Here is a 17752-nt window from a genome sequence, read left to right as displayed (position 1 = left end):
AAGGGATAGACTCATGAGTTATTTAGGTGTCTGATCTATGTGAAAGGAAGAACTATGAGCCTTCTTACCCAGTCCTGGTCAGAGCAGCAAGCATTTGTCTCCTCCTCCTCCTCTCCCCCACACTTCCCATCTGAGATTATCTCCATCATCTTGTGACCAAAGGAGAAAATAACTCCCCAGCTGTCAGTGGCTTTCTCAGCTGCCAACCCAAGAACTTGATCATACAGAGGGAAAGTCCTGCATTAAGCAAAGAGCGTGCATGTGCACGCTTTTGATTTACACCATCCAGGCTTCTGGTGGTAGTCCTAACGAGGTAACTCTGCCTGCATCCACCTGTGTTCCCTGAAGCAAGTCTGTAAAGACTCTGCCTTTTGTTGTTGTTGTTGTGATTCTTCTTGCTTTGGCATAACTGTTCTGTTGAATATCTCACGTGGACCATTGGCAGCTGGGTTTTATATGATAGAGAGGGAACATGCATTGTTCACTTTATGTCATTTCAGAAATTACTTGGGTACTGCTGAATCTGTTAATAGTTAGTGGATCAGTAGTGGGAGGACAGGAGGAGGCTCTGACTGAGGAGCTGGGAACTTGCTTAGCACTGGCTCTTTTCCCATGCTTCTGCTTTTCAAGGATCAGTAGGGCTGGAGGCTGGGGAAACAGGAGGTGTGTGACTGAGAGGAGAAAGACAAAGGTACTCATGGATCCACCTGGCTGTGCATGCATGGAGGGAGGCCCTGGAAGAGGCAGCAGGTAAGGCCTGGGGCTCTGTGTAGGGCAGAGAGGACAGACAGAGCCAGAGCCAGGATCAGCCCCAGGACCAGCCCCTGGTGCCAGGGCTGGCTGGCTGGCTGGGCTGCAGGCATCCTGGGGGCATGGAACCAGGGCCTGGCTGGAATAAAAACCTCCAAGTCCACCACCCATGACCATGTGGCAGGTCTTCCTGAAAGCAGTCCTGAATCCAAACGGAAAGAGCCTAGAAGGGCTACATTTTTTATTTCACATTTTAAGAATAATAAAAGCATTAATGGGTGAAATTCTACACTTTTGAAATTTTAGTAAGTATCTTAACTATAATTTTGTGGATTTCTCCTAGTGGTGATGAAATATTACTGTACAAAATAAAATCAATGTAACCTCTGCAAATACCTGCGGGGAGAGGGTGATAAACGGAAGGGAGAGCATTTTGCAGCCCAGAGTGGAGGACGGTTTATAGTTCCGTTTGCTCACATGATGAGGAGGGAGAGGATGCCGGCGGAGGAGGGGGTGGTACTTAACTCTAAGTTGACTTCAGGGGGGAAAAAGTGATTAATTTCTTACTTCTCACAGATGTAGCAATGAAAATTCATTTTCCTTCAACAAAATTTGATCTCTGACAAGCCCTGAATGATTTACTACAACCTCATAAAAAGTGTCAGAGACCTGTAAAATAAGGCCAGTCAACCCACAACTTTCTAAAAAGTAACTACAGAAAAGTCTGAATAATTGTGTGCTGCCACTCAAACATGTTTGATATGTCTTCTACAATCATAAGTATGCACTTGAACTTTTCTTGTGTTACACGTTTTCTTGTTATGTACATTTATTTAGATGTTTCAAATACACAAACTATTTCAGTATCATTAAAACCAGTATTTTAAAATCTAGTAACTGTATTTTTCTTTATTCTAACTTCTATAACTCAGAAGAGTCTAGTGCCTGATGTTTCCTGTATTCAGGAATTCTGCACGAAGTCTGATGTGGTCATTAAAAAAGATTGCAAAGAAAAGTACCTATAATCATCACCCGCTTGTAATCTAAAAACAATTGATGCCAGGAAGTAGCTGTCTATCTGAAATGTTTGCTCAACCTCTCCCAGATCATGTCTAACCTGAATAAAACTTACTAAGAACAGCAGCAGCATAAGCTTGTCATTCATTTTGATCGGATTTCAAATCATGGAGAGATGTTTGCCCTCCTACCCTACCCAAAGACAGAGAACTGGTTGCAAAATGGAGTAAATGCTGACACAGATTTGCTTTTTCCAGGGTTCTTCAAAGCACAAGTAGGAGCTCCATGGCCTCCCACTGTGCGGCCAAAAATAGCCAATTTTCCATGGTCCACTGGAAAATTGGCATTTATCAGTGAGGGAAGTTTATTCATTATGTAAGAGTATATTCTGTAGATAGTTTTTCAACTAGCCACATAAAATCCAGCCCTGGTGCTAAGGTCCCAGATCTCATCATGCCCTGGTGTCGGAGCAATGATGACTAGGCTGTATTCTGAGCCCGCCTGATGATGGCTGATTCATTGTAGCATTTGCTCTGTGCATTTTAAGACAGGCAGCCAGCACAGTGTGGTAACTCTTCCAGTTCCTGGCTTTGGAAGTAAGCAGACAGCAAATTTCATTTTGCACGTTAGTTCAAACCTGTCATGTTCAGACACCTTCAGCAACCCTCTAGAGAGCAGTGCTGTCCGAAAGAACTTTCTTTAACGATGGAGGTGTTCATCTAAGTGTGATCAGGAAAGTTCAGATGTGCTTCCCTCCCCCTCCCCACTCACTCCCTCTCCCAGAGCAGAAGTCTCCACCACCACTGCCAGGATTCATCTTTATCAGTCACCCTTTGGTGAGGGTTGAAAAATTAAAATAGCAATCAGACAGGGAAAGAATGAAGATGAAACCAATTTCTAGCAACAAGTATTCAAAAGTTGTTCTGTCCAATATGGTAGCCACTAGACACAGGTGTCTATTATAATTTTAATTAATTAATGTGGACAGTTCAGCTCCTCACTAGACATAGTAAAAGGGCTCAACAGCCATATGAACTACTGTTTTGGACAGGATAACATTTGGCTGTCCAATAGGATATAGGAGAAAAAGAGTTGAGAGAAGAAAAGGGTTCTTACCACTTAAACAACCCATCCCTGACACTCTTTCCTCATCCTCATCACCATCATCTAAGGCCTCTACGTTTTAAAAACTACAAGCCTACCATTTAAATTTAACAGCACAGCATCTTATTTATGTAATATATTTATGTGATAGGAAAGTCAAACACTTTTCAGATATTGTGAGGATTCAACTCTTTTTTAGCAGCTTCCAAACATTTATTTATTTTTATAGAAGTATAGTTGATTTACAATGTTGTGTTAGTTTCAGGTGTACAGCATAGTGATTCAGTCACATATACGTACATGTGTGTATACACACACACACATACACACACACACACACACACACACACACACACACATTCTTTTCCAGATTCCTTTCCATTATAGGTTATTACAAGATATTAAATATAGTTTCCTGGGCTATCCAGTAGGACTTTGTTGTTTATCTGTTTTGTATATAGTACTGTGTATCTGTTAATCCCAAACTCCTAATTTATCCTCCCCCCACCTTTCCACTTTAGTAACCATAAGTTAGTTTCCTATGTCTGTGGGTCTGTTTCCGTTTGTAAATAAGTTCGTTTGTATCATTTTTTTTTAGATTCCACATAGAAGTGATATAATATGATATTCACCTTTCTCTGTCTGATTTACTTCACCTAGAATGATAATCTCTAAATCCATCCATGTTGCTGCAAAAGGCCTTGTTTCATTCTTTTTTAAGTTTAACAGCTTTTATTGATGGATGATTGAATTAAATTACACTTACATAAACTAGATAATTTGATAAGTTTTGACATCTGTATAAATATCTACAGAACCACTACCACAATTAAGATAATGAACATATCTGTCACCCCCAAGAGCTTCCTGTGACTTCTCTGCAATCCCACTTTCTTGCCCATCCACGCCCCTTCTCCCATTCCTAGACACCCACTGATCTGCTGTCATTGTTGACTCATCTGCAAAGTTTAGAATTTTATGTAAGTGGAACCACACATTGTGGAATACATGTATTCTTGGTCGGTCTTTCTTCACTCAGCATAATTATTTGGAGATTCACTCATGTTCATCTCTTTTTATTGTTCAGTAGTGTCCCATTTTATTGATATTCTTCAATTTGTTTATCCATTCACATGTTGGCTTAGACTAATGGCTTGTTTCCAGTTTGAGGTCATTAAAAATAAAGCTGCTATGAACATCTACAATATAAGCCTTTGCATGAACATATGCTTCCCTTTATCTCAAGTAAATACCTAGGAGTAGAATGCCAGGGTTATATGGGATAGGTATTATGAAACTACCAAGATATTTTCCAAATTGGTTGTAACTTTTACGTTCCCATGTAAATGCAAATGAGAGTTCCAGTTGTTCCATATCCTCACCAACACTTGGTATGTTAAGTCTTTCCAATTTTAGATATTGTAGGAGGTGTGTAGTGGCAACTCACTGTGGTGAAGACTCAACTTTGAAATAAAAATTCCACATCACTTCCCTTCTAAACTTTATTTCTTCACTTGACATGTATGTGTTGAGCATATGACACTGATTTCTTATTTTCTTATTAAAGTCATCAAAATAATCTTTTTTAAAATTGTACAAAATGAACATCAATTTTTATGCTATGGTGAGGTCTGAACTCGGGGAATTAAAAAGAAGAGATGGCAGAGAGAGATTTTTTTTTTTTTAAACAGATCTGGGTATAACTTCCCTTTGTGTCCTGGGATTACACTGTAGTTTTTTGGATAATCTATTATCTGTGTATTTTACATGTGGAGCCCTATTAGAGGATTAATAAAGCAAAGAGATGGTTTTATATAAAGGAGAGAAAAAACTTTAAATTAACTTGTTAAAAAGTTCAAACAAATATACATTTTTAAAAAGACTTTAGGCAAGTTTAATAGGTATGCTGCTCTAGGCAAGAGGTGCCTGCATGAGCCCAAACAAATATACTCTTGACAAAATTTAAATAGTACATAATGGGTAGAATATGAAATGTGAAAGTCCTTTCCCACCTCCAGCTACTACAAATCCTTCCCATGTGGCACTGTACACAATCATCATTAAGTGTGGATGTGAGTGTGTGTGTGTATTTCTCAAAAGTTCCTATACATAAACAAACACAAGTCAAGATTTTCAATATCAGCCAGTAAGAAAATGTAAATCAAAACCACAGTGAAATATCACTCTTTTAAAGGGCTAAAATAATAAAAATAAAAAACTGACAATACTAAGTCCTGGCAAAGATGTAGTGCAACTAGAACCCCCATCGACTGGCCACGGGAAAGCAAAATGGCACAGCCACTTTAGAAAAAAGTGTGGTAATTTCTTACATACTTAAACACACACACTTAGTATGTCCGACCCATCAGTACTATTCACCCAAGTGAAACAAAGACTTATGTTTTCACAAAAACCTATGCATGAATGTTTATACAAGCTTTATTCATAATTGCCCAAATCTGGAAACAACCCAAATGTTCTGCAACTGTAGAATGAATAAACAAACTGTAATCTATCTCTGAAATGAGATACTACAGATCAATAAAAGGAAAAAATGACTGACAAACTTAACAAAAAGGGATAAATCTAAATATGCTACGCTAGCTTGAAATCAGATTCAAAAGACTGTATACTATATAATTCCATTTTTATAACATTCTGTAAAGGTCAAACTATATGGGGCAAAAACCCATCAATGAATGTCAGGGATTGAGGGTGAGGGTTGGGGTGGACTACAAAGTAGCAGAGGGAGGGTTTCTTTGAGTGTCAGAACTGTCCTATACTTTGATTGTGAAGTGACTGCACAATTGTATGCATTTGTCAAAACACTCAGTACTATACACTAAGAAGGGTGAATTTTGTGGTATGTAAATTCTACTTTAATTTTTTTAATGGGGAAAATAAGTTACAAAAAATAACTACGCATATATAAGTATGTGTGTATCCTTTTTTGTTTTATAAAGTAATAGTATAAATTTAATCTTGCCACCTGCTTTTTTCATGTACAGAAAAGATATCTTATCATATTGGTACATGTAGGACCAGTCACTGAGTGGTAGACATTTAGTTTGTTTCCAGATTTTTTCTATTTCAACAATGTTGAAATAAACATGCCTATATGTGTAAGTCTTTTCCCAGGTGTTCAAGTAAAGCTGCATGATAAAATCTTTTAAATATAGTTCTTGAGTTCAACAATATGCACACTAAAATTTCTAACAGCCAGTGCCAATCATCCACTAAAAAAGGTGAACAAAGAAATAAACTCTGAAAGAATCAATAAAGCTAAATGACTACGTACACAGGGCAAATGGCAAGAGAGATTAAAAATAACAACAACAATTTCTTTCCAGTTCTGAAATCTGAAGAATTCAGAAAACTGTGACACTAACAAGAGAAACAGAAATGCTAAAGGGAAGTCTTTGGGGTGAGGTGGGATTAGTGGAGGAGAGGTTGAGATGATGAGCTGACTTTTAGATCTGCTGAATTTGTGATAAGTGAAGCTGCGGTCAGACAAGCGGACATGTCTCATAGGCAGTTCGTGTGCATCTGAGCTCAGGAGAGGGTTCTGGGACAGAAATAGAGGTTCCTTAGCTATTGCTTAAGAAATGATAATTAACATAACACCATATAAGATCTCTGAAGTGTGGATTTCCAGGATCAGTGATCTCTTCAAGCATAAAGGGAGAAAAGGTAAGTAATTGAGGACTGAACCTCGGGAAGTCCCTCATTCAGGTTTGGAAGGTCAAAGAGGAAAAGTAAACACAAAGGTACAACAAAAAAGAATCAGGAGAGAGCAGCATTATAGAAACCAAAGAAAGAGGTAATTTCAAGGGAGAGAGAAGTGGTCCACGGTATCTTAGAGCAACTCCCAGAATGAGAAAGTTCCACAAGTATTCCCAAGACTGAACCAACCCAATGAAGGATAAAAGAGCACATTGCTTCACAAGAAAATGCTTCTAGTGAAAATCAAGGAGGAGGAGGACGGAATGGAAAAAAAGTCCTGTGATCTGTTAATTAATAGGTCACTTTTAGTTATTCACTGTAGAAGGTGAGATGAGCAGGTGGCAGAATTCAACCTGTAGGGAGTCAGGGCTAGTGAATTGTCCGAACATGGTGACCGTGGTAAAAAGAACTTGGAAAAGAGGAAAAAAGAATGGTAAATTGAGAGGTAAAAGGCAGTGATATCTTAGCTCAGAATCAGAACTCCTCTCCAGAATTGTTATGCTTTTTCCCCACTGAGAATAAGCTCAGAGACTTGGTCCATTCATGTCTTATTCAGGAAGAAGACTCACAGCAATGGAAGCCACAGAGTTGAAGACTAAAACTCAGAGTGCTGAGGTCAAACAAATGGAAGAAATATAGATACCTAAATTAAGTGAATGTATATGGATGCTGTCACTCAGGAATATTTAAATTTTAATGTACATCTGTGCTTTATTAATAAACATGGATTGGATCACTGACTGGTAACCCTAAGTTGATAATCAGATTATGAAAGTTCTTCTGAAGTTCTTCTATTTTTCTTAAAACAACAAAGGCTATGTAACTATAATGTGGTGACATGACTATCACATAATAAATGGTGATATTAATATCATCTCATATTTTTAGTGTTTTATAGTTTTAAAAGTGTTTTTAAATTTGCTTTCAAATGAAAAGTAACAAAAGTAATAAATTTAGCAAAGAGCCATCACACTTTAAGAGTAAAGAAATTTAATCTAGGAAGAAATTTCCATTTGAGAAAACCTCCATTATCTAGGGGATGTCCATTTGTCATCCTAGTACTGAGGAGGTTTGGATGATATTTTTAGGAACTTGAGTAAATCTAGAGCTAATATGTGAAATGTGGGTTTCCAATTGAAACACTTGTCATTGGTTAACTGATTCCATAGTACAATAAAAAATTAAATGAGTATCAGTGGCAATGGTGGAGTAGGACCTCCCAAAGTCCTCTCCTCCATAAAAGCAATGTGAACACTGGAAAACTTTTCAGAATAAAAATCTTCAGAACTCTGAAAATTAAGTTCAATATCTGGTGACTTCAATGATTACTTTTATCAAATAGTTTAAGCACAGATCAACAAAATACAAATTGTACAAATTCTTCACAAACTCCTTCAGAAAACAGGGTGGGGAGAAAACACTTCTCAACTCACCCTATGAAGTCGGTATTACCCTAACACAAACAGCAAACAAAGACATCCCCCAAACAAGAAAACTACAGAACAATATCCCTTGTGAATATAGATACAAAAATCCTCAGCCAAAAAAAAAAAATGGTATCCAACACATATATAACCTTGGGTGATTTATCCCAGGAAAGCAAGCTTGGTTCAACGTAAGAAAATCAAAGTAATACACCAAATAAATAGAACAAAGGTCAAAAAGCATATAACTCTCTCCAAAGATATATAAAAAGCATTTGACTAAATCAAACTCCCCTTATGAAAAAACATACAACAAACTCAGAATAGAAGGAAACTTCCTTAACTTGGTAAAGGGCATCTAGAAGAAACCACAGCTAACATCATAATGGTGAAAGACTGAAAGCTTTCTTTCTAAAATCATAAAGAGATGAAGATGTCTGCTCTCGTCATTTCTCTTCAATATTATAGTGGAGGTTATAATCAGAGCAGTAAGGCAAATAAAAAAATCCTAAGATATACACATAAAAATGATTAGAGCTAATAAATGAGTTCAGCAAGCTTGAAGGATATAGTATTAACATGCAAAAAAATCTATTTTATTTCTAGCAATGGAAAATCATAAAACAAAATTAAGGAAACAATTCTGTTTATAATAGAATCAAAACCAATAAAATATTCAGAAGTAAATTTAATAAAAGAAGTACACTAAAGATGATGGAAGTCCATCATTCTCATTTTACATAATAAGATTTTAGAGAGGCATAAAGTGAATTGGTAATTAAAAAAAAAACTAGAATGAACTATTTGGAGAAACTACTTATTACTTTAAAGAAATTTCTGGAGATGATTTCAAACTTGTGAAACAATGTAATTACATGACACTTTAATGGATCTATTCACTTGTAGTGATAGATATGTAATTTTCTCATTCTGGGAGTTTTTTAGCTCTTGGTATTTTGAAATTTAACTTTCTCTTTAAAAGGAATAAAGCTGGCATAGGTATGTCAAGTTGTGTCGTCAGCAGTCCTACAAGCTGGAGGAGCAGGAGAAGTGTGCCTTTAGAGCAGCACTATCCAACAGAAATTTAAGTTGAGAGACATATGCAATTTTAATTTTTTTAGTAATCACACTTTAAATAATAAAAAAGGTAAACTTAGTTTTAGAAAACTTATTTAATCCAATATATCCTAAATATTATTTTAACATATAATCAAATTAATTTTTTGTGAAAAAAATTGAGATTATTATTTGTACTAAATCTTTGAAATGCAGTATGTATTTTACATGTACAGTACAGCTCAATTTGTACTAGCCACATTTCAAATGCTCAGCAGACACATGTGTCTTGGGCTATATAGAACAAATTTTAGAGTTCTACACTTCCTAAAATTGTAATAACAGAATTTCTGCACCCCTGAAATCACATTATACAATACTTAGCTACATCTCAGCATAATAATTATGGAGGCCCTTAAAGAAGAGAGGGAACTGAGGGTTGATAAGAAATGGTTATCTCACTACTTGCTTGATGTCTGGGGTCCATTTGTCAGCCCTCAGAGATCTTAGACTGTTTAATTCACAATCATTGTTCGTTCTTGATTTTTTTCCTTTTTTAATCAGAAAGTTAGGCTTCTGAAAAAATTAATGGTTACATTCAATGAAATTTTCATCACATAATAAAAGGAAGGCTTCTGGCAGTATTCAGTGCTTAATGTCATTGCCACTCATTTCCAATTTATAACATTTGGCCTCAATTAAAACATTTTAATTTAATTTTTAATAAGCATATAAATGTCTAAATAATAAAAAAGCATACAGTGGAAAGTCTCTTTCTTATCCCTGGCCCCTATTTTCTCAGTTCCAAAATCTTCAGTGCATAGTAACTATTATTTGTTTCTCATTTATCCTTTGATCTATGGATTTAACACAATGCTTATCAAAATCCAAGCATGCTACCTTTCAGAAACTGATGAGCTGATCCTAAAATTTATATGGAGATTCAATGTGCCTAGTATAGCCAAAACAATTTTGATTAAGAAAAACAAAGTTGGAGGATTTGCACTACCTGATTTCATGACTTATTGTAAAGATACAGTGGTCAAGAACATGGTATTAACATATGGATAAGCATATAGATCAAGGGTTAGCAAATAATTTTTATAAAGTGTCATATAGTAAATATTTGAGACTTTTTGGTTTCTGTTGCAAACAATGGCACTCTGCCATCATAGTGCAAAAGTAGCTCAAACAAGATGTAAACACATGAGATGGCTGTGTTCAATAAAGCTTTATTAACAACAACAAAAAAGGTAGTGGGCTGGATTTGGCCCACAGACTGTACTTTGCCATCCCTGTTATAGATCAAAAGAATAGAACTGAGAGTCCAGAAATAAATCCTTACATGTATGGTAAACTGATTTTCAACAAAGAAGCCAAGACAATTAAATAGAGAAAGGATAGTCTTTTCAATAAACAGGCCATTGAATATCCAGATGCAAAAAAGGAAATGTATGGAATAAATAATATAACCAACATAGAATCTTACTTCACACTACACTCAAAATTAGCTCCAAAGGTATCTGAGTCCTAAAACAATTTAAATGGTTAAACCTCTATAAAAAACAGATAGGAGTAAATTTTCATGCCCTTGGGTTAGCAAGAATTCAGACGTGACACTTAAGAGCATAAAATATTTTTAAAAATTGATGAGTTGGACTTCATTAAAATTAAAAACATGTGCTACAAAAAATGAGATTAAGAAAGTGAAAAGACAAGCCACAGATTTAAAAAAATATTTGCAGATCATATATCTGATAAGGTACATGCATCTAGAATCTATAAAGAACTCTTATAATTGAAAAATAAAATGACAAACAACTCAATTAAAAAATGACAAAAGACTTGAGTAGACATTTTCCCAAAGAAGACATATGGATGGCTAATAAGCACATGAGAAAGTGCTCAACATCATTAGTCATTAGAGGAATGAAAATTAAAGTCACAGTAAGATACCACCTTATATACACCTTATACAACTACTAAGAATGTTCATGATCAAAAAGACAACAATATCAAGTATTGGTAAGGATATGGAGAGACTGGAACTCTCATACACTGCCAGTAGGAATGTAAAATGGCACAGCCACTTTGGAAAACAGTTCGCCAATATCTCTAAAAGTTAGACATAACTTAGCATGTGACTCCCATATTGTACTCCTAGGAATCTAGCCAACAGAAATGAAAACACAGGTTCACTAAAAGACTTACATATTCTTATCAGCACAATATTTGTAAACCACAATCTGAAAACAACCCAATTATCAACCAATAGGCAGATGGATAAACAAATAGAATACTATTTGGCATTTAAAAAGAATAAAAATACTGGTACATGCTACAGCATGGATAAACTTCAAAAGCATTATTGTAAATGAAAGAACCCAGATGCAAAAGACTACATATTGCAGTTTATATGAAATGTCCAGAAAAGGTAAGGTATAGTCAGAAAGCTGATCAGTGTTTGCCTATGGCCAGTGCTGGGAATGGTGAATGATTGAAAATGAGCTTGGGTGGGGTAGGGTAGTGGATTGTTATGGCTACACAACTCTACTAATTTCCTAAAACCCTTTGAATTGTATACTTATGATAGGTGAATTACATGGCATGTAAATTACACTTCAATGAAGTTATAAAAAGAAGTGTTTTCTCTTATAACAAGACATCTAGACATATACACTCCAAGTCCTCTCAATCGTTTGACCACATTGTCAGGATACATCTAATCTCTTTCCCTTGCCAGTTTGCCATCATTATGATGGCAGTTGCCTCATAATTTAGCCTGCCACTGATATAGATATTAAATCTACATTCAACTCAAAGAAGCGAGAGAGAGGAAAGAGGAAAGTTGTGTCTGCTCCTTTTCTCCCATAAGCGCTTAGTAGGTTTTCAAGTTACATCCTGTTAGACAGACCTGTTAAACATGGAATTTTCCAGTTTAGCTACAAGGAAATCTGGGTAAGTGTTCATTTAATTTTCCAGTCCCTTTTCAGGGAAGCAAGGGAGAGGGGCTGGGAATGGATACTAGCATATTCAGCCAAGAATTTCTGACACTCTCTTCTTTTCCATCAAAGAATATCAACCTGAAATAATAATAGATTTCATTATATTGAATGGGATCAAACTATGCATATATTTTATGGAAGAAGGGGTATCCCTACCAGGGATATGAATCACTCTACACATAGATAATTATGTTTCTTCTTACAACCACATAGTTCATTGTTATCAAAGTTTCTTCTCTGATATAAAAATAAAGATTAAACTTCACAATGTTGGGAAGGACCTCAAGATAAATGTTGGAATAACTGCAATTCTTATTCTTAAAATTCTTTTTAGTAAGAAAGCAAATTTAGACAGCTGATCAAAATAGTTGGCAAAAGGACAGGAAAAAGAAACAAATACGGCTTTATTTCAATGTGCCAGGCCGAAACCAGCCTTAAATACCTCTGTAAAATCTTTCACAATGAGAGATTCACTAAAGGTGTCAAATGTTATAGGCATTTTTTTTTACTCCAAATACCCAACTAAATTTGTTCCCCCATTTCCAGTTCAAGAGGTTTGCTTAACTCCTCAGAGCCTATTAGCCTATCTCTTCTCAATCCCAAGTTCACTGGGGTCAATGCTCGTACCTTGAAATCAATCATGGTGGGAGCATGTACACTATAGAAATTGGCATTGTCGGTGTTGTTTTTTTTTTCTTCACAGAGACCAGTTAATCAACTGCTAGCATGCTTCTACCCACTTCCATCAGTTTTTATAATGACAGCATTACACACAAGGAAACAAATTCTTCTTCTCCCATACACAATAGGAGTCTCCAAAATGGGTCTATTTGGTTTTTTTTTTCCTTTGAAGGTTTATTTTTTCTCATAACTTGACAACAGCATGCCCACCAACACCAAAATCAAAACTATTGCAGACAGTAGCAATTTTATGGTCTACAAAAATTAAGCCATAAAAATACTGGGATAGTAATTTTGATTTTTTTCATGGGAGGATGGTTAAAAAATAAATTCATGGCACAGTAGTTTTCTGTAAGGGTAACATGAAAGTCTTTTGGCAGGAAAACTCACATTAGTGTCAGTAAAGTCGGTAGCCATAGTACAGAGTACATTCCTCTGCTGACAGAAAATTTATCTACAGCTCTGGTCCTCATTTCCTACGAGTGAAGGATTTTGTTTCCTAAATGTCACCCAAAACTACTGTCAGAGTGTATAAGCAAGGTGGAGCCATTGCTGCACCACCACTACCAGTATCTCAAAAGATTAGCAGCCGTCCGTGATGCTGGGTGCCGTGGCGTGACTGTGATTGGGACAGAGGGTGAAGGAGGTCAAAGGCACTCCACTCACCCTCACTGGGGTGAGATTAAGCTTGAACCCAAAGGATTCTACCTGCTGCAGGCACACAATTCTATTTCATTTTCAATGAGACTGTTCTAGACTCAATGTCCATCATCTCTTTCAGATTTGGAATTTAAGGAGGTACCCTTAATAAAGAATTATGCACCATATTCAATGAGGCAGAAACCCCTGGAACTTACACTTCCTGTGCCTATCATAAGACACTATCTGTCATTCTTGATAGAATTGATCAAATGAATAAAAATACTTGTTTGATATATCACATCTTGTTTTTAAACATTAAAAATCACAAAGTCAATTGTTAATTCATGTCATTAAAGTATACATTTTTAGAACCCCATAACTGGTCTTAAAGATTGTCCATCTGTTGCTTTTCCACTTCATCTAGAGCATTAGAAATTCCTGAAATAAGCTCCAAAGAAATAAAGGGAGATGGAGTGTCTTTTGTGATTTATAACAAGCTGAGGTCAACCGCACCTGGGTTTACGTTAATGAGGTGACTTAAGGAAAGCCTGTGAGGATGTGGGCTGGCTGCCAGGGAAACCAACCAGGTGATTAGTGTTGGAACTTTCAGTACACCTTCTGACCTCCAGGGAGAGGAGAAGGGATGGAGCTGATCCTTATGATCCAGTGATTTAATCAATCACTCCTACATAATAAAGCTTCCATAAAAGATCCTACCTCATGGGGTTCAGAGAATTTCTGGGTTGGTGAGCTCATCAAGGGGCTGGAAAGGTGATGCACCCAGAGAGATCGTGGGAGCCCCGCAGCCCTTCTCCATATCTTGCCCTACTCATCTCTTCTATCTGCCTGCTCCTGAGTTGTATCCTTCGTAATAAACCAGTAGTAGTAAGCAAACTGCTTTCCTGAGTTCTATGAGCTGTTCTAGAAAATTATTAAACCTTAGGAGAGGGTCTTAGGTCCCCTGATTTAAAGTCAAAAGTACTGAAGGCCTGGACTTGCAACTGGCATTTGAAGTGGGGGAAAGTATTTAATTGAGCCTGTAACCTGTGGGGTCTGTGCTAACACAAGGCACTTAATGTTAGAATTGCTTGGGGTGGAAAACCCACACATATGGTGTAAGAGGTGTGTGCAGTAGGAGGAGTAGCAGCAGAGAAAAATGGAAGTTTTAAGACATCATTCATAAACATATTCCTAATGAACCCATGGTGACTTCCATTGGCCATTTATTGCTTTTCTATTAAAAAACGTCACACAGTTGTAAATGAGTTAGTTCTCTTTGTTAAAGTGTATAATATATAGAAGGAAAAAGACTGAAAAGTGGAAGTTTCCTTTTCACTCCCCTAGTCTAGTCCCACTCAGGGGAAGCCACTGTGAAATTGATATTGATCCTTCTGGATACTTTCTTATATATTTACATGTATATGTACTGATATATGTATTTATATTTCTTCCTTAAAAATATATAGTGGATACTGCTCCATATTATCTCATTTGATAAAGTAACTGAGGATCTTCCGTGACAGTACACATTGTCTTTAATAGCTTCAAGATAGTCCTCAGTTTACCACAATTTACTACTCCCCTATTGTTGGACATTAAGGTTGTGGCCAAATTTTTGCCTTTATAAACAATGCTTCATTTATCTTCAAACAAATGAGAAAGAATTCATACGGTATAGAGTCCCAGAAATGGAACTACTATATTAAAAGACATGCACATTTTTATATCCTAATGAATACTACACACTTTTTTCCAATTTATATTTCTTTCAGGAGTATATAATAGGACTCTACAGCCTAGACATGCAAAGTGTGGCCCTGTGACAAGCAGAATTGGCGTCTTCTGGGAGCCTGTTAGAAATGTAGACTTTCAAGTCCCATGAGACCCACTGAATCAGAATCTGCCAGCAAGATTCCCAGGTGATTTACATGGTCATTAAAGTTTGGTAAGAACTGCTCTATATATTCTTTTCCTCCCTAAAATATCATTGGCCTTTAAAATTTTTGCCCTTTCTCCTTAACCTCCAAGTACTTAAAAACTACTTATTTAATAATGCTCCCTAGAATTTTGCTGGGATCTCTACAAAAGACATAAATTGGTAATTCACAGGATAGACCGTTTGTAAATATGAGGATAATTTTTTCCCTTCTCTAGTCTTTTGGCATGTCTTTCATTCTCCAAGATTTTTAAAGGACAATTGACAGTTATTTAACAAATGCATCTGCTAGTTGCCTCCATTTTCTGAGCATAATTTATCAGGGTTGGGAGACCTGAATTTATTTACAGCAGTGAGGTGCTCTCTTAAAGTATGATTTGTGCTTAAATCTACAGGGAAGTTCAAAGACCATCTGGAGGATACTGAAGAGCCATCAGAAATACATGTGCCACCCTGCAGAACTACTGCCTCAGGAGATCCTTTAACAAATGCTCTAGGAACTCCTAGTTCCTTTTGTTGGTTGGGACTTGGGGGTGGTTTGCCCCCTCTGCCTTCTACGTCCCACCTTGTCTCAAGGCAGAGAGCTCCCCTCTGCTTCCTGTTTTGTGAGAAAGAGGGAAGAGTCGTGTTAACTGGAGTGAATTGTTCCTCAGTTATTGCCTTTGTCTATACCAGTTTTTGAGTCAATTGTTGACCTTTACACTGCTAGTAAATGTTTATTGAATGCCTACTGCCTCCCAGGTACCATGTTTTGCACACATCAATTTTCTCAATCTTCAAAGCAGTCCTCTCAGGTATCATTTTTGTCATTTTCCAGGGTGGGGATTGAATAAACGATTGAATAAATGGTAGGATCTGGCTTGACTCTTAAATACCACCCTATACTTCCCACAGGTGAGCAGCAGAACTATTGGGAGGATCAGAAAAGGACTGAGCAGGACCGAGGACATTTTATGCAAAGCATTACTTTGCTGTCAAGTAAAGAGTAATACAGAAAGTGTCATCTATGGCATTAGTAAATATAAAACTAAAACAAAATTGCCTTATCTATACACATAAGTAGCACTTTGGGTCTATTTGTTCCTATGAATACTGTTTCCTGGGAAGCTTAAGGGTCAGAGTTGACAACAATTTCTATTTCTAGCTTTTTGAAAGAGTAAGAGAAAAAAATAAACTCATTTCTCAACCCTTGTAGGAGACTGCTCTGGATGCAAGGAGTGCCATGGTTCACTATTAAGATTAACTAACCTTCCTAGTCTTCCTTGCCTCTCTCCCTTCTATGACCCTTTAGCTGTAGGTTCCATAAGAATACTTCTAAGTTGTTAATAAAATTCTGTCACTACAAACGGGTGGAGTTCTGTCTACTCCCGATACTCAAATACTACAGAAACACCCACAAATGTTACCACTTATTTCAAAGATATACTGACTGCAATTTTAAAGGAAGTTTCATACTCAAATCAAGTTCAATGAAAAAAAATATGTTTCCTTTTTAGTACCTTCGGGGTGAGGGCAGACGTGCATGTGGTTATCACAATATATAAGACCTTAGTAATTATTGCTGAAAGAACTATGACACTCATTTATTAAGAGATTTCACAGAAGCTAGGGATTCTATTTTCTAAAATATCCAATACTCTCAGCATTAATCCATGCACCAGGAGATTCTGAATAAATTGTGTAAGACCGATATAACTTAAAGACCTCCTTGGGGGCATTTCTTGAATTTGGACCCTGTCACAAACATACTTTCTACATAAATATTAGCTGCATTCCACTGGCTCTGTAGGCTTAGACATCAGAAAATAAAAAGAGAAAAATAAAGATAGTACTGATATAAAAAGTATCTATTAAAATAAGTATCCAAAAGCAAGGAATGGGGGGAAAAAAGGAAACCTATTCCACTAACAGAATAGCCAAAATGTTTTTCCTTTGATGAATTTTCCTGACTTAAGGCCTCAAGGAAGTCAAGGAATGAAACATTTATAAGGAAAACAAATCTTATGAAATTATTATAAAAAATTTACTTCAAGATAAGGATGATGAGCAGAGCTGGGGGAAATAACCGTATTTCCATATTCTGTTCTTGGGAAAGAGAACCTAGAGGTTCTCTACAAAATGAAGTGATGGCTTGAGTAATTTAAAAAGTTAATTAAATCATAATACATAGCAATTTGTTAAATCCTTAAAAATAATTTTCATAAAAGAAAAGCATGCCTTTTACATAGTACATCAGAAACAAATATCAGAGTTTAACTCATTAATTAATAAGGGAACCAATAAGATGCTACAGCTGGCTTCAAGAAGAATTTAAAAAGGTAGAGAGGCATAGGAAGATAATGAAATAAATTTGCAAACAGATGCAAAAATGGGCTATGTCTGCAGGGTAGGGGAGAGCAAGCAACTGTCTCTTC

General features: G+C 36.4%; 1 long non-coding RNA gene across 1 annotated transcript; it reads left to right on the top strand.

Annotated features, from left to right (window-relative positions):
- Positions 1-646: 646 nt before the first annotated feature.
- LOC116658393 lies at positions 647-15895 on the top strand. The gene is made up of 3 exons (XR_004313772.1): positions 647-750; positions 15175-15347; positions 15734-15895. It is a non-coding gene; the product is annotated as an uncharacterized LOC116658393 (long non-coding RNA).
- The last annotated feature ends 1857 nt before the right edge of the window (positions 15896-17752 follow it).

The sequence above is a fragment of the Camelus ferus genome, chromosome 20 (assembly GCF_009834535.1).
Source record: "Camelus ferus isolate YT-003-E chromosome 20, BCGSAC_Cfer_1.0, whole genome shotgun sequence".
Classification (NCBI taxonomy): domain Eukaryota; kingdom Metazoa; phylum Chordata; class Mammalia; order Artiodactyla; family Camelidae; genus Camelus; species Camelus ferus.
The sequence above is the reverse complement of the archived record's forward strand: the minus strand, read 5'-3'. Positions and strand labels throughout refer to the sequence as shown.